Consider the following 16,915-nt stretch of genomic DNA (forward strand, 5'->3'; position numbering starts at 1 on the left):
CTTAATAAAAACATCATAGCAATACAACATTAAGTTAAGAGTCCTGTTACAGCTAATATATTATTGCCAGTAAAATACCTACCTATATTGTTTAAAAGCTAGTTATTTATTATTAGTTATTCTTTCACCATTAAAACTTCAAAAAACATATAATTGTCACTAAACGGTAATTAGTCTAGTGTAAATGAAAACCCGAACCAGTAATTATTATTACTTATACAGAAGTGTTCACTTGTTCAGCAATAAGAGCCATTTATAAAATAATTATTAATTTAAATAGCTTTTATTTTCTCCCTTTCTTTTTTCCTTTTTTTCACCGATAATTAACCCTTTTTTATGCAGCATGCCGTCCATTTTCAAGTTGTTAAATCAATTTCTTTACAGGGGGCAAAAGAGCAGATTTTAGACCATTTGAAAGCCAGAACAGCTTGAAATCTCTTCGTTGGTTACATTTTAGCGCTTCAAAAAAGATATTGCATTATGTGTATAAAAATCTAAGGACCTTCTCTTTATTTGACCCATTGGTTGACTGATAAAAAATGCCCCAGACATAAGACCTCTACTTGTACTTATGTACAGTTAAGACTAAACTTTAAACCATGAAACACACATGTTTTTATGCGATAGATGGCAAACGAGCAGACGGGTCGCCTGCGTACGTAGTCAGATGCACAAATGCTCACGATAATATCTGTTTCGTAGCTATCTATCTCTATCGCTCTTGCGGCGCGACAGAGCCAGACTGCATTTCTGTCGGTGATTGCCATTCTGATTCTGATGGTAAGCGGTCACAGCCGAGTTAAAATACTCACCAATCCATGACTCCCGCGGACGGCGTTATGCCCAAGTCCACACTGGCTCGCCGCCAACGCTGGCGACCTCTGTACCTCTACCTGTTTTTCTTTTAATTCCTCGGCGCATATCTCGTGCTAGGCGCTCGTAAATTGCGTCGCTTGAGTTAGCACTTAGTGTGTGTGATAGTGGCAAAATGGATTTTCTTTTTGAACAAACTTGTTAGCATGGTGTTTAAGAAAGATATTAAGATGGTTCTTTCTGCTTCTTTTTATCTTTAAGAGAATTTTTAGTAAGTACTGTGATTAAACTGTTTGTAAGATTAGACATGCCTACATTATATAGTGTTTGTTGTGAACATTACAAAGATAAAGCAATCTAATTTAGCTGGATAGGTATTTTGTAATTATAATCAAATAAGAAAAATGTGATCATCATCCTCCTTGCGTTATCCCGGCATTTGCCACGGCTCATGGGAGCCTGGAATCCGCTTTGACAACTAATTTTACAAAAGCGACTATCATCTGGCCTTCCATCCTGAAGGGTAACTAGACCTTATTGGAATTACTCCGTTTTCCTCACGATGTTTTCCTTCACCGAAAAGCGACTAAGCTGAATAAGAAAAAAAATATATTATATTTAAATGCGTATGTTTACTACACGTGCCTAAGTATTTAGCTGATTACTTAACTATGCATTTTTCTCTGAAGTCAACCAACACTCTGAAGTGAACTGGAAGATAAAACTCCATACATTTCCAAAGTAAATAATTAAATTATAAATCTTATACACCCTGTTTTTATTGAATTCCTTTAACTTTAAGGCATGGTTCTTTAGATCAAATACAATTAATTTCTCTAAAAAACTAGCGTCTCAACTCTTACGGTTATCGAGTTATTAAAAAAATAAAAATAATTACTGAACGTGTGTGTGATAGCCTGTACCACTTCCCAATGTTATTTGTTTTGACATGTATTGTCAATCACTTGACACTAACTTGTAAATTATTTTTAAGGGTCTCTCACACTAACTAATTCATTTATCAAGTATAAAAACGATGAAAAAAATGTTTTTGCGTATTTAATCCTGATAATGAACCTAACAACGTGTCGAATTTAACGAAAAACAAAAAAAACACGATGTAGAAGTATGACATGACAACATTCCAAAACAAAAGAATATTTCATTATGAGTCACTAAGTTTTTTTGCAAATTAATTAATGTCACATAAAATCATAACAAAAATTAAATTCCAAGTGCCGACATTGAACTTTTCAGCAAATATTTATAAGTGTAATAAAAATCACAATTTTATCTATTAATATAGCTCCAAAAATAATCACTTAGTTATGTCATTGATACATGACACAAACTTACAGTGATCATGACTACGTATCACGACGTACGTACCAGAACTACGTATATAATTATTTTTTTTATATTACAGGCAACCAGATGAATAAATAAATAAAATAAATAAATATTGGGGACACCTTACACAGATCAATTTAGCCCCAAACTAAGCAAAGCTTTTACTATGGGTGCTAAGCGACGATATACATACTTAAATAGATAAATACATACTTATATACATAGAAAACATCCATGACTGAGGAACAAATATCTGTGCTCATCACACAAATAAATGCCCTTACCGGGATTCGAACCCAGGACCGCGGCTTAGCAGGCAGGGTCGCTACCAACTGAGCCAGACCAGTCGTCAAATGAATCAGGTCAAATTAATCGCTATTACTGTCACCTATGGGTGTCTGCAGTAGCAAAATCACTACAAGTGCATCTGGAAATACCGTAAGCGACACTTAATTCTTCTTTAAAAAATTTGATTCTATTTTTTTTTTCTATTCTAGGTAGTTAGTAGAATACCTAACCACTTGGAAGAGCTGTTCACTTTCTCCATGCAACGAATTTCGTGTCATTTTCATTGACGTGCTCAAACTCTTGAAAACTACACTTAATCAACAATCAACATGTGGATAAAAACATTGTTACCGGCAACATTTTATTGTTATGTTCTAACACTTCTAACAAGTAAAGCTAATTGATTTGTTTAGACAATTTCCTACAATGTTACTTACCTAAGCATTATTATTTCTTCTAAAACGATAAATCTAACACCATAAAACTGAAGCCACACATTGTCTTAAGAAACACTGTATGTTATAAACCTGCATATACATTTGCAGCCATAAAGGTAAGTATATACGCACTTGGCCGGAAATCCTCATTTTCCCGGCCTCTGATGTAGGTACCTACTATTGTGTGAATATCGAAATTTACCGTTTCCGAAGTGAACGTTTTCTTTTAAAATTTGCATTATCCGTTTTGGTATTTTTAACCCCCGACGCAAAAACGACTGGGTGTTATAAGTTTGACGTGTCTGTCTGTCTGTCTGTTTGTCTGTCTGTATGTGTGTGTGTCTCTCTGTGGCATCGTAGCTCCCGAACGGATGAACCGATTTAGATTTAGTTTTTTTTTGTCTGAAAGCTGAGTTAGTCGGGAGTGTTCTTAGCCATGTTTCATGAAAATCGGTCTACTATGTCGCGGTCGGGGGTTTTTTCAAAATTTTAATTTTGTGGTTAGTTATATTGTCTTCAAAAACATCTGGTATCACTGGAGTGATAAATCTAACACCATAAAACTGAAGCCGCACATTGTCTTAAACAACACTGTGTGTTGTAAACCTGTGTATACACTTGCGGCCATTAAGGTGTGCTCAGAGGATCAGCCACGACTTTATTAGCGGCACTTACAGACGATCTGGAGAGACGGACGTTTCCCAATGTAGTCGACACGGAAATCAAATTTTTCTTTCATAAAAGTTTGCATCCGTGGCCCACAAATGGACTATTTCATGGTAAACTGTCATTTATTTTATGCTTTTAACTATTAAATGATTTAAATGTATTTGTATGTCTTTCCCATCACGGAACAATGGTATTCCGGACCTTTGGGAGGCATGCGCGGGGCCGAAGCCAACACGTAGAGGCCCTTTCGACACTTTAATGAAATGTAAGGGATACACCGAGCGGATGGTGCCCTTGCCCGTATCATGGGACACACGCAGAGGCAACACCCGCCAGGGTGTAAGGACTATTTGAGAGTTAATGGAATCTAAAATGAACTGGTTTATTTTGATGAAAGTGATGGACTAAATAAATTTGTATTGTTATGTTTATTTTTATCACAATAAATGATTTGTAATTGTTAATCTTATTAAACAATTTGCTCCGAACCCATTTTAAACTAGGTTTAATACGACCATGATGATAGTCTTGATTACATGATTAAATTGTAATAAATAAATAAATTAAAAAATAAAAATTGTAAGCGGCAGTATCAGCCAAACTGGAGAAATAAACGCTTTTCACCCGCTTCCCATACGCTGCCAATGAAATGCATTATCTCACGTAAGACCTTAGGTTTCGTCTCTTCTCTCAGGACATCATTATGACGAACAAATAAATTACAGTACCTTAGAGTACCTATGTCCATGGTAGATGATAACATAATAATAATAAAAAAAAAAAAAAAAAAAAAAAAAAAAAAAACCGCTGACACTGACGGACGTGTCTTTGGATAAATTTTCACAATTTTATTTATTTTTATAGTATTTTTATCGCCGTTCTTGGTTTTTGTGGTTCAGTTTATGTGTATTTCTTACGCTACATTAAAATCATGTACAATGAAGAACATCCAACGAATTACTATACTATCTAAATACACGGATATCAGCATGAACTGTCAAACGGCGATAAGTGCATTGTGAAATTTGTGGAAATGTTAACGAGGTCACGCACCAAAGCGGCACAAAGAAACGCACGCCCACCATCCCCGCCCGCCTCGTCCAGCTCCCCGTCCGCATCGTCGTCGGGCGACGAGTTCGCCACGGCGCCCGACACCGACGGGTCCAGCGACGAGAGCGGGCCGCCGCCGCCGCCGCCGCCACCACCTGCGCGACGAGGGCGGCCACCGCTGCCGGCACGCTTGGGGCCTGCGGGACATCCTGCCCCGCCCACGGCTCCCGCTGCCGGTGGTGTAGTGCGTCGCATGACATGGACTCGAGAAATAAACGAGAATGTCATGCGCGCCTATTACGGGGCCACAGAGGGGGGAACCCGGCTATCCGCGTACCGTTCGAGAATGCTGCCTCTGTTTCAGGCACTCGAGCCATCCACCACCGTATCGGAGCAGCGGCTATCGGATCAGGTGCGCGTCATTCAGCGGTCAAAGCGGTTGGATGACGCCACACTTGATCGGCTCCGCCAGGAGGCTCTCGCTACTCGCGCGGACCCTGCCTCGGGGCGGGATTTGCCCGCCATGTCGCCGGACCCGGTGCCCGAACCCGACCTGGCACCGGAGGCGCCGCGGGTTGATTCCGGTAACGACGGCGGGGACTTCGCGAGTCAGAGCGAGAGTGAGCCTGCCAATGAGCAACTGAGGAGGTCTTTGGAAGAGGCGATTACGCAGTATCGCTCCACAAGCAATCCTAGGCCACGATTACCACGTCTGCCCATGAATAGACGCAATCTAGCGCTAATAGGAGCCTTAAATGCTTTACTAGATCCATATATGCGGACTAGTAAAGATCTAGATGATACACACTCGATCATGTACTGCGGGGCCATCGCGGCGTGCCGTGTTGCTCGAGTCAAGTTTCCGGACGCTGACCGTGCAACTAGGACCGCCGAAGGTGTCCCTGCATGGCAAGTACGGATCGAGCGTCGTATCAACTCGTTTAGGACTCTCATTGCAAAGCTGATCTGCTTCAGAGGGGTAATAATCGCCCCCGAGTAATGCGCTTTGTGAACCAGGCGTTCGCGGGGACGGACATCAGGCCCCGCGACTATTTGGCCAATGTCACAGAGCGCATCGACTTCCTGAAGCAGAAAGTCTATGCATGGGCAAGCCGTATTCGCCGCTACAGAAAGCGTGTGGACCGATTCCAGCAGAATCGTCTTTTTCAAAGCGACCAAAGGAAAGTATACCGAAGGTGGGAGGAAACCGACCCTCGTGTGTCTGACGTGCGGCTGCCGGATGCTACTGCCATGTCTGATTTCTGGCGTAGCATCTGGTCGGTGCCCGTCGAACACACGGAGGGTGAGTGGATGACCGTTGTCGAACGCGAGTGCGAGAGCATCGAGCCTATGGGGGCTATCACCATCAGCCCCGACGACGTAAGTTGTGCTACCCGTACGGCCCAGAACTGGAAAAGTCCTGGACCGGACGGATTGCACAACTTCTGGCTAAAATGGTTTCGATGCTCGCACTCGCGTTTGGCAACGCAATTTCAACAAGCCCTCGATCTTGGTTCTCTCCCACCTTCCCTAACAACTGGTGTTACTTTCCTGCTCTATAAGTCCGGTAGTACCACGGAAGCAAAAAACTACAGACCCATCACGTGCTTGCCTACACTTTACAAGCTCCTTACATCCATTTTGAGAGCAAAAATTAACGCGCATATTGTCGCTAACAACATTCTGGCTCCCGCTCAAAATGGATGTAGGGTTGGGTCCCGTGGTACTAAAGAGCTCCTCCTCATAGACATGACCATCTGCCAACAAGTTCGGCGGAACAAGGGGGCCATTTCGGCCGCTTGGATTGACTATAAGAAGGCCTATGATTCGGTGCCTCATTCATGGCTGAGAAGGGTATTGGAGCTGTATAAACTTGATGCAGCTTTAATATCCTTCCTGGCTGCATGTATGAGGCAGTGGACCACAGTCCTTCGTCAACCAGGAGGCAGGGATGGCCCCCTGGCCCGCAGGACTTCATAAGGATTGAGCGAGGAATATTCCAGGGTGACAGTTTGAGTCCATTATGGTTCTGCCTAGCTCTGAATCCCCTCAGCACGCTGCTGAAGGATTCTGGGCTAGGTTGCCGGCTTCGGAGAGAGGGTGAAGTCATCTCTCACCTTCTGTACATGGACGATCTCAAACTATTTGCACCGAACACCCAAGACCTGATGGTGCTATTGAAAACCACAGAAGTTTTCAGTACCGCCATCAGAATGGAGTTTGGTGTCGATAAGTGTGCGGTCATGCATGTGCAGCGGGGGGAGGTTGTAAATTCAGAAAATTTACAACTTTCTGAGACGATGTCGTTCAGATCTATCTCTGAATCAGAAACCTATAAGTACCTTGGTATGTCACAGTCGTTGGGTATTGAGGATGTTGGCATTAGACGGTCGGTGAAGGAGCGCTTTTTCAGTCGGCTGACAAAAGTCCTTAACAGTCTTTTGTCAGGAGGCAACAAAGTGCGCGCCTTTAACGCCTGGGTAATGCCTCTACTCATATACTCCTTTGGCATACTACGGTGGACCCAGACTGAGCTGGACGCCCTGGATCGGAGGGTCCGCTCACTGCTTACCACACACCGTATGTTACACCCGCGCTCGTCTGTTATGAGATTGTACATCCCACGGAAGTGCGGAGGTCGAGGCTTCCTAAACGCCAAAGATCTCCACAACCGTGAGGTGTACAATCTCAGGAATTACTTCCTTAACAACGAGTGCGGGATGCATCGTGATGTGGTGGCAGTGGACGGAAACCTCACGCCGCTCTCCTTGGCGAAACAGAACTGGCGCAAACCTGTGGTACTAAGTACTGCGGACCGCAAGGCGGTATGGGAGAGCAAGCAGCTACACGGGCGGTTCTACAAGGCCCTCACGGGACCCGATGTAGATCTGCTCGCATCGGTGAACTGGTTACGATTCGGGGACCTCTTCGGAGAAACCGAGGGTTTTGCCTGTGCAATTGCGGACGAAGTTATGATGACGAACAACTACCGGAAATATATCCTGAAGGACGGTACGGTCGACATTTGTCGGGCATGCCGCCGTCCCGGAGAGTCACTCAGGCATATTATTTCCGGTTGTTCTCATCTTGCTAACGGCGAGTACTTGCACAGACATAATCTCGTAGCCAGGATTATTCACCAGCAACTTGCTCTTCAATACGGCCTTGTGGACCGCGAAGTACCGTACTACAAGTACTTACCTGCGCCAGTTCTCGAAAATGGTCGTGCCACGCTCTATTGGGATCGATCTATTATCACTGACAGGACTATTGTAGCCAATAAACCTGACATTGTGATAATAGATCGACTGCAACGCCGGGCAGTGCTCGTTGACATCACCATCCCCCATGATGAGAATCTCGTGAAAGCCGAGAAGGACAAGTCCAGTAAGTACCTAGACTTGGCTCACGAGATAACCGCCATGTGGGATGTTGAATCAACGATCATTGTTCCGATAGTCGTTTCAGCGAACGGTCTCATAGCGAAGAGTCTCGACCAACATCTTAAGAGACTCTCGCTAGGTGGCTGGATCAAGGGCCAGATGCAGAAGGCGGTGATCTTGGACACAGCACGGATAGTTCGACGGTTCCTCTCTCTGCAGCCCTAACCACCGGCAGCTTGGGCCCTGCCCCGCTGCTGGCGGCACCCTAGGTTAGGTTTTTTATAATGTGTTTATATGTGTTTTATATTGTTTTGTATGTGTTTTTGTATTTTACTTTTATATTCATATTATAAACAGCCTAGCCTAAGAAAGAAAATAAATAAAGAGTATAATAATACGACGTAAGTTGTGCTACCCGTACGGCCCAGAACTGGAAAAGTCCTGGACCGGACGGATTGCACAACTTCTGGCTAAAATGGTTTCGATGCTCGCACTCGCATTTGGCAACGCAATTTCAACAAGCCCTCGATCTTGGTTCTCTCCCACCTTCCCTAACAACTGGTGTTACTTTCCTGCTCTATAAGTCCGGTAGTACCACGGAAGCAAAAAACTACAGACCCATCACGTGCTTGCCTACACTTTACAAGCTCCTTACATCCATTTTGAGAGCAAAAATTAACGCGCATATTGTCGCTAACAACATTCTGGCTCCCGCTCAAAATGGATGTAGGGTTGGGTCCCGTGGTACTAAAGAGCTCCTCCTCATAGACATGACCATCTGCCAACAAGTTCGGCGGAACAAGGGGGCCATTTCGGCCGCTTGGATTGACTATAAGAAGGCCTATGATTCGGTGCCTCATTCATGGCTGAGAAGGGTATTGGAGCTGTATAAACTTGATGCAGCTTTAATATCCTTCCTGGCTGCATGTATGAGGCAGTGGACCACAGTCCTTCGTCAACCAGGAGGCAGGGATGGCCCCCTGGCCCGCAGGACTTCATAAGGATTGAGCGAGGAATATTCCAGGGTGACAGTTTGAGTCCATTATGGTTCTGCCTAGCTCTGAATCCCCTCAGCACGCTGCTGAAGGATTCTGGGCTAGGTTGCCGGCTTCGGAGAGAGGGTGAAGTCATCTCTCACCTTCTGTACATGGACGATCTCAAACTATTTGCACCGAACACCCAAGACCTGATGGTGCTATTGAAAACCACAGAAGTTTTCAGTACCGCCATCAGAATGGAGTTTGGTGTCGATAAGTGTGCGGTCATGCATGTGCAGCGGGGGGAGGTTGTAAATTCAGAAAATTTACAACTTTCTGAGACGATGTCGTTCAGATCTATCTCTGAATCAGAAACCTATAAGTACCTTGGTATGTCACAGTCGTTGGGTATTGAGGATGTTGGCATTAGACGGTCGGTGAAGGAGCGCTTTTTCAGTCGGCTGACAAAAGTCCTTAACAGTCTTTTGTCAGGAGGCAACAAAGTGCGCGCCTTTAACGCCTGGGTAATGCCTCTACTCATATACTCCTTTGGCATACTACGGTGGACCCAGACTGAGCTGGACGCCCTGGATCGGAGGGTCCGCTCACTGCTTACCACACACCGTATGTTACACCCGCGCTCGTCTGTTATGAGATTGTACATCCCACGGAAGTGCGGAGGTCGAGGCTTCCTAAACGCCAAAGATCTCCACAACCGTGAGGTGTACAATCTCAGGAATTACTTCCTTAACAACGAGTGCGGGATGCATCGTGATGTGGTGGCAGTGGACGGAAACCTCACGCCGCTCTCCTTGGCGAAACAGAACTGGCGCAAACCTGTGGTACTAAGTACTGCGGACCGCAAGGCGGTATGGGAGAGCAAGCAGCTACACGGGCGGTTCTACAAGGCCCTCACGGGACCCGATGTAGATCTGCTCGCATCGGTGAACTGGTTACGATTCGGGGACCTCTTCGGAGAAACCGAGGGTTTTGCCTGTGCAATTGCGGACGAAGTTATGATGACGAACAACTACCGGAAATATATCCTGAAGGACGGTACGGTCGACATTTGTCGGGCATGCCGCCGTCCCGGAGAGTCACTCAGGCATATTATTTCCGGTTGTTCTCATCTTGCTAACGGCGAGTACTTGCACAGACATAATCTCGTAGCCAGGATTATTCACCAGCAACTTGCTCTTCAATACGGCCTTGTGGACCGCGAAGTACCGTACTACAAGTACTTACCTGCGCCAGTTCTCGAAAATGGTCGTGCCACGCTCTATTGGGATCGATCTATTATCACTGACAGGACTATTGTAGCCAATAAACCTGACATTGTGATAATAGATCGACTGCAACGCCGGGCAGTGCTCGTTGACATCACCATCCCCCATGATGAGAATCTCGTGAAAGCCGAGAAGGACAAGTCCAGTAAGTACCTAGACTTGGCTCACGAGATAACCGCCATGTGGGATGTTGAATCAACGATCATTGTTCCGATAGTCGTTTCAGCGAACGGTCTCATAGCGAAGAGTCTCGACCAACATCTTAAGAGACTCTCGCTAGGTGGCTGGATCAAGGGCCAGATGCAGAAGGCGGTGATCTTGGACACAGCACGGATAGTTCGACGGTTCCTCTCTCTGCAGCCCTAACCACCGGCAGCTTGGGCCCTGCCCCGCTGCTGGCGGCACCCTAGGTTAGGTTTTTTATAATGTGTTTATATGTGTTTTATATTGTTTTGTATGTGTTTTTGTATTTTACTTTTATATTCATATTATAAACAGCCTAGCCTAAGAAAGAAAATAAATAAAGAGTATAATAATAAAATACTTTATTGCACTACTACAACGACAACAGCTAAACAAACAAATAAAGAACTTAAATAGTAGGTAACAACAGGCGGTCTTATCGCTAAAGAGCGATCTCTACCAGACAACCTTCAGACAGCGAGATAGTGGATAGAAAAGAGTTAAGGGCAGTGCAAATATAATTAAAAAAAAAAAATGTAAATACCTAACTCAATATAAACTAAAAGCAAGAAAATAAAAAATAAATATAAGATTATCAATAAAATAAACTACATACAATCGTGAAGCGATAAAAACAACATACATACATACAATCACGCCTATATCCCATAAAGGGGTAGGCAGAACACATGAAACCACTAAAGCTTCAGTGCCACTCTTGGCAAATAAGGGGTTGAAAGAAAGCGAAACTGTGACATCAGTGACAATTTAACCCATATCCCATAGTCGCCTTCTACGACACCCACGGGAAGAAAGGGGGTGGTGAAATTCTTAACCCGTCACCACACAGGCAAGTAGATGATAAACCTGCTCAAATTGCACCTATGCAATGTTGACTACTCTAAACCATGCGCTCGGTAAGGAACAGAAACCTATGGGCGAAATATCTTGCCACATGAAATGTGTGGACTTCAAGAATAGAATATGTCACGCTTGAAATAAGAAGAATTTCAACTTCATGAACAGAAAATATGTTTTTTTGCCATTGCCATAATCTGTCCAAATCGAATCCAAAATTTTGGTCAAACAATTAGTTTATGGGCATTTCGCGAAAAAAGATTAAAAACCTTTTTTTTTTGTAATAGGTAAATTTACTGGTTTTCCTCTCAGAACGGGCCCTTTCGATCCTACTAGGTAAAGAAAAATCGTCCCAAATTTATTTTTTCCATTTCGTTACCATTTTTCAAACACTTTGTACAGCGGTTACAAAGTGAAATTTTGGGACCATTTTTTTGTTTTTTGTCCTAGATCGAAAGGGCTCGTGATTTTGAGTAGGAAAAACATAAAATTTACCTACCTTAGAATTTTTTTGTCCTTGGTTGTTCTCCCAAAAATGCCCTTATATCTAAATAAATATTATCTCTTCACTGTGGCGTTATCTGTGTCGACTCCAGTGCAAAACTACAGCGGTCTTCAGAATGGCAGCCAAGTTAAGACGCCATTACACTGCCCCGGACAATTAAATCCACCTTCAATTGGCGGTGGGTATACTTAGACAGCTTACAGGTTTACTGACTATTTGTAAACCTTCTATGTTCGGGATACGGTCTACAGTGGTTTGTATTGTAAAGTACGTAAAAACTATGATACGATACGGAATATACTAATAACTACGTAGTTGGATCGAGAGTACTTACTGTGTAATATCTATAAAAGTCAGGTGCAAGTAGATGGATTTTACGACTATGCTACATTTGATTATGTAATATACCTACCTAAAATATTTAGGATTAATCGAATTTTAGTAAGTTTTTGAGCTGCAAAGGAGATTTGTTTCTAAAATGTACATAAATAACTATTATAATTACATAATCAAGTATAGTAATATAGTTTAAGATGTAAATAGTACGCAATTAAATCCCGATTTAAAGGTTATTATGCATAAGTACTCTCGTCAGATTTAGTATCTATCTCTAAAATAAAATATGTACCTATCTTTTAACTAAAATGTTTCAATGATGAACTGTAGACAGTTGGTGGTTCGACAATTTTCAAAGATATCAAGATTATCGAATGTTATTCAACTACAGATAAAATACCACCATACAAAAGAACTTACAAAAACAATATCTATCAACCAAGAAAAGAAAAACCTAAATCCACTAGTCCAATTACTTAGCTCAAGACGTTAGAAAGCCGTCTAGACCGCCTTAATTCCTACCTGCGAACAATGGCGGCCGGAAAAATCCACATTCCTGGCCGCACAATGGCATTCAGCGCCATTTAACTTATTGGTGCACAAACAGGTGGAAAAGTCGGCTTTTCTGACCCTTTGGGGACGCGGACATCATTTATTACGAGTCTTTTAGGATCCGCTGTGCAGTTTGTGAAAGGGATTTTCTGTAGGTTAATATGTATGTGTAGGTACCGTCACACGTAGCAACATTATCATTTGGAAGTATTTAACTTTACTTTTGGTGAAGACACATGGCTACTGAAGAATAATTAGGTTAATATGTATAAATTTAAAAGTGGATCACCGCCTTAGTTGGGATTTGAACTCACAACCTCTGAATCGATATTCCAGCACTGCCAGCCACGACTTCAACCAAGCCAGCGAAATTTTCCAGGCAGTTCTCCACTTTTAAATTTATTTTAAGCCTATTGGCATCGATTGCGGACGCTTCTCCTTGTCAAAAGACGCGTCCATGCTTAATATTATAAATGAGAAAATGTGTCTGTCTGTTTGTTTGTCCGTCTTTCACGGCCAAACGGAGCAACAAATAAACTGAATTTTTAAGTGGATATAGTTGAAGGGATGGAGAATGACAAAGACTACTTTTTGCCTCTAGCTTCATAACTCCTCACTTCCCTAAAATTTGGGGGTGGAATTCGGAGTTAATGCGTGCAAAGCCGCGGGAAAAAGCTAGTACGATGTTACTAAAGTATTTACCAACAATAATTGTATCAACCTTTTAACATAATCAATAGAAGAAGCTGACTTTGACCTAACGACGCTGAAAGCTTGACAATGCGTTCAACCTTTACCAGACCCTAGCCTAGACACATTGATCGCACTCTCTAGATAGAGCTCAGCCTATTAGATTACTTCACAATGTGAACTTAATCACTTGGCCTAGGAAAACCTGGTTTCAAACTGTTAGTCTAAGGAAAACCTGGTTTCAAACTGTCTAAAAAATATAGATACCATTCGTATTATTGAAACTGTGGGTGTAGCACACTAGTTTGACAAACCTTATCGCGTCGGCGCGTCTCTATCTCACGTATAAACAGGGCGATCTCGTTCGCTATTAGGCTTAAAAAAGACAAAAAATAATATATAAAAATTTCAAAATTAAGAGTAAGAGGAGTTGATGCCACCGTCTAATATTTCTCTAATACATAAATGCTATAATATAGGTACTAAAAATATTTTTATCGCCCATTTTTAACATTTTCGTTTACAATTACAAGCAGGTACACCCTAGTTGTTATTTTTAAAGCAATAGAACCCTCTCATACTCTGTTGACACGTACTCTCTAATTCTGTCCGCCCAACGCTTGACCAATACATCCACTTCTGGGGCATTCCAAGAGAAAGTCGCTTACAACATGCTTTTGCCTTGTATGGCAGCTATATCAATCAAATCCGTAAAGCTCGAGAAAAGTCATGAAAGGTACCAAGACACAACTTCGCTTTCTTAGCGTCTTCAGAATTAATTATTAGAAGAACTGCATGTCGTAAACGACATTCTCGTGGAATTCCCCTTTGCTTCCTTGCCATGCGTCTCGTGATAATGAGCTTCTCCAGACTATTTGACTATTCACGAAATCTATTGGAGAGTATCTGTAACTAGACCGAGCAGAATTCTAGTACACAGGTGACCTAGACTTACGACCTTGCTTTCAATTGGAACATTGAACTGTTGACACGAAAACATCACATACCAGACAAGATTTACCTGCGACAAAAGGATATAACTTGAAAATACGAGTATCCTATGACTAAATAACACATATTGTACCTTATAATATTCAGTAATTTAATGACAGATATTCATCATTGAATTATCACTATGTCTCGAAAAATCAAAACAGCATTGAAATCCATAAAATGTAGACATTTAATGAAAAAAATATATTAGATATGGAATTATGACGAAATGCAGTTAAACAGCCCTATTTATAACAATTTTTTTTCTAAATGTTTAGGTACTTGCATTTTAACTTAATTTTACACACAAATTCACAAAACATAAGAACTTGCTATCATTGAGTAGATCCAGTTTAAAATTACTTCTTAGAATGTAAATAGCTATTATTTAATATTCTAATAACATTGCACCAATTCATTTATATTACCTGTTGTAAAAATATTTAAATTATGTCTTAAAAGTAATGGATGTAATAAAATTATAAAACAACTTCTAAATAAGATATATGTAGGTATGTAGGTAAATCGTATATAATATTAAAATGAAGTTGGTAAATAAAACATTTATATATTTTGGAGACAGTATTTTGTGTAGTTTGTGCAAAAAAAATACATCTTTTCACACGTGTTGCAAGCGTAAGACATTGTCATAAACAGGGAGCGTACTTTTCGTGCCGATGACATCAATTTGACGTCACGCTCCATATAGGGTGATCACAAATTGTTTTATTGTTAATTATTAATCATTAGTCATCAATCATTTTAAGTTATGAATTTCTTTGCATGGTAATGAATGCAAGAATGATGGTGTGCTTTACGTTAGAGAGAAATTCTCTTTTCTACTTATTTCTTGTAATGTGTTGTTAACAATACTATTTAATTAAATTTATTTATAAAATTTAATAATTATATTATATTTAAATAGTGTAAATGTGTAATGAAATTATTATCTATTGTATGAGTCCTCGTTACTTGAAATAAATGAATTTTAATTTAATAAAAACAAATCAAATCATTTTATTCACGTTTCACATTTCAAGTAGGTATTATTTATGCCACATGTAAATGGACTACTGTATTTGAAGTAATTGTATACGATTAAAATGATTGACGACTAATGATTAATAATTTACAATAAAACTATTTGTTTTATTGTTAATTACAACTAACCGAATACCTGGAAACAAATAATATCCTGCCAACTAAACAGTCTGGTTTCCGTAGGATGCGCAGTACAGCCACAGCTCTGCTTGACGTGATAGACGAAGTTCTGTCAGCACAAGATAAGGGAGAAGCTTCTCTTTTGGTTTTATTGGATTTCTCTCGTGCCTTCGACACAATTAACATCTCCCTCCTGCTATCCAAACTGACTTACTATGGTTTCAGCAATAAAACTATAAAATGGTTCGCCAGCTACCTCTCGGGCCGGTCTCAGCGAGTGGGGCTGCATAACTCACAGGGATTAACTGATTTCTCTTTAAAAACTGCCGTGAAACAAGGAGTCCCTCAAGGTTCGATTCTGGGTCCGGTGTTGTTTATTTTGTATGCGGCGGATATAACGGAATGCATTAAAAACTGCCATTACCACATGTATGCAGATGACCTACAAATCCACATAAGTTTTGACCCTAAGGAAACACCATCCGCAGTAGAGCAGTTGAACCAAGACCTTGCCCGTGTACATGACTGGTCTGGCCCGAACGAACTGGTCCTGAACCCCAATAAGTCCAAATTTATAGTGTTAGGCACCAGGGGCAAGTGGAGAAGGTTGTCAGTTGCAACCCCCACATACAGCTGGGAACAGAGCGCCTCGAGCGTGTTGCCGCTGCACGGAACCTTGGCCTGCTATTCGACGAGCAGCTCCGCTTTGAACGACACGTCGTAGATGCTGTAAAAAACTGCTTCTATAGACTTAAAGTGCTCTATCAGGTCCGCAACTACCTAAGCGTAGACCTTAGAATCAGACTGTGTGACACATTAGTCCTATCGAAGCTAAATTACGTCGACACCGTTATGAACGGGTGTCTGCTGGCTCGATCCAAGGCTCTACTTCAACGTATCCAGAATGCCTGCGCGCGCTTTTGTTTCCCTATCCCCCACGTACACACGTCACCCCCTACCTTAACAGCGGTAACATGTTAAAGATGGAGGCGCGACGCTTTTTGCATTTTGCCACTTTGCTATTCGGTGTGGTGCGCCATCAACAACCCCAGTACCTCTATAACAGACTAACATTCTCTACACGGCCAACGAGAGAAGCTATCCGGCTAGTTTGTCCGAGGCACGGCGGCTCAGCAGCATTTCGTGGCAGTTTTCGATACTCTGCCACGAGATGCTGGAATAATATCCCACCCCCTATCCGTAACTCTGATACTCTTAGCTCATTCAAGTCCAAATTAAAGACACACCTCCTAACTCTGCAGCTGTCGTGTCGTAATCTTAGTTAGTGTGAGCCGCGTGACTCTTACCGAATACATATTGCCATTGTCTTTTTGTTTTGTCTTGTTTTGTTTTGTCTTATTTATTTTGTCTTATTTGTGTCTAT

Source organism: Leguminivora glycinivorella, chromosome 3 (assembly GCF_023078275.1).
Source record: "Leguminivora glycinivorella isolate SPB_JAAS2020 chromosome 3, LegGlyc_1.1, whole genome shotgun sequence".
Classification (NCBI taxonomy): Eukaryota; Metazoa; Arthropoda; class Insecta; order Lepidoptera; family Tortricidae; genus Leguminivora; species Leguminivora glycinivorella.